This window comes from Pinus tabuliformis, chromosome 8 (assembly GCF_031772625.1).
Source record: "Pinus tabuliformis cultivar Carrire ecotype Pingquan chromosome 8, CPIR1, whole genome shotgun sequence".
Lineage (NCBI taxonomy): Eukaryota > Viridiplantae > Streptophyta > Pinopsida > Pinales > Pinaceae > Pinus > Pinus tabuliformis.
Window position 1 is genome coordinate 1882005003 of NC_142294.1, and position 1864 is coordinate 1882006866.

The 1864-nt window shown below is 36.3% G+C and overlaps 1 pseudogene; it reads right to left on the reverse strand.

The window, feature by feature from the left end:
• Positions 1-570: 570 nt before the first annotated feature.
• On the reverse strand, positions 571-1209 carry LOC149243915 (putative expansin-A17 pseudogene; annotated as a pseudogene).
• Between the last annotated feature and the right edge of the window lie 655 nt (positions 1210-1864).

A 1864-nucleotide genomic window follows, 5' to 3' on the forward strand; every position in this document is an offset into this window, starting at 1 on the left:
ATGACTTCAATCAAGAAAGAAATCGAGAAGCAAAAAAAATATTAAGGCCCTCTTCAAATTAAAGTATTGATGCATCTTCTTTATTCTACCATTTGGCAATTTAGAAAGACTAGTATGGTTTCAGGCTCGAATACATATAAATGTGAAGTGGTCACTTTTTGATTTATTTAATAAAATATAATGCTAATAGTCCTATAATTCTCATCACGATTTGATTCATAACTTTAAACTGATAATTACTCATAACTTTCAAATGATAATTATGTATTATTGTAATATTTCTGATTATGTTTCTATTCATAGTTGTGAACATATAATCATTATCTTTGTGACTAAACTTATCTAATGAATTAACTTCACATTCTATCATTGATGTAATCACTATCTCAATTGCTGAACATATCTAATGAGTTAACTTCACACTCAAGTTCGATGTGTTGACAAGCTTATTGTACTTCTAATATTTCAAAGAACATACCTTCTTATAAATTCAAAGAACATACCTTCTTATAAATGCAAAGAACATACCTTCTTATAAAGTGCCATCACCCAAAGTTTCTATAAACATTTTCACCTCTTGGAGCCACGACCATTCCATGGTTTATATCGCTGGGGAGATTTTGAGAATCGAGGGGTGGCGGGGCGATTCTCAGAATCGCCCCATGTGCCCATGCCTGCATGCAATCCAACAAAATTGTTTTTGCATTTATAAGAAGGTATGTTCTTTGAAATGCTGAAGTGGTACATTGCACCACCCTCTATTTAATTGGGCAATGCGTTATTCAGCAGACAAAAATTTGTTGCGGTGACGATAATCGATCTATTCCCGGGCAGACACCATTGAGGGATTTTAGAGGTGACACACTTGATCTGAAAACATGCTCTGCAGATCTGTCCATCATTGAAAAAAGCAGTACTAAGGGCAACAGTTTTGGTGCCATAACCACTGTTATACAAATTCCCATACCCACATGCACCTCCTACAATACAGCAGATGATCATGGTCGTCAGTTTGTAATTAAATGATAACAATTAACTGAAACAATATATAGTAGCTGCGACTATAATGATGTTGTAGCATGTTAGAGTTTACAATATTTAGATTCAGTTACCCATTGTTTGAGATGCATCGCTTCCACCATAAAAGGTGGAATGAGAAGCAGTCCATCCAGCTACGTTCACAGTGAGAGACCCCACCGAGATAGCCATAATTAATGGTGTTGCACCTAATACCCTCAACAAAAGAAACAGAGACGTGTGTAGTGGAATTTATACTGTACAGCAAGCTAGGGATTCGAGATTAATACCATAATTATTAGAAAATAAAAAGCATCATAGTAGTGTACAGTAATACCATCGCAAAGGATGAAAATTAGAGTTAATCGGAGCTGATATAAGCATTGATATCAATATCGTGGGGTGGTGTTTGAACGTCCTCCGATGATCAAAACCAGTGCGTTTGTTCTTGTTCATCCACTGTTTTGCGATTATTGATGTCCTCAATCCATTTGTGGTCACATTCCGGCCCATAGTAACCGCCCTTTTTTTGATGAAGAGCCCACCATGCTTCCTCTTTGGAAAAGTCCTGACAATTGTCGTCTTATTCATCATCATTGGGCATGTAAACTATTTAGCTAATATCGGGGGAAGCCCATCCATGAGACCACGGCCCCTGAAAATTGTGGAAAATGTTAAAATTTCAATGTTTGTGATAGAGAAAAGGCTGAAGAATAATATGCGATAAGAATTAACTAGAAGATAAGTTCGGTGAGGAAATGTGCACTTGTGGATTCCTACGCAAGCTAGCCTACATGATCATACTTATAAACTTTATCGTCTCCATTGAATTGAATTGAATTCCTTC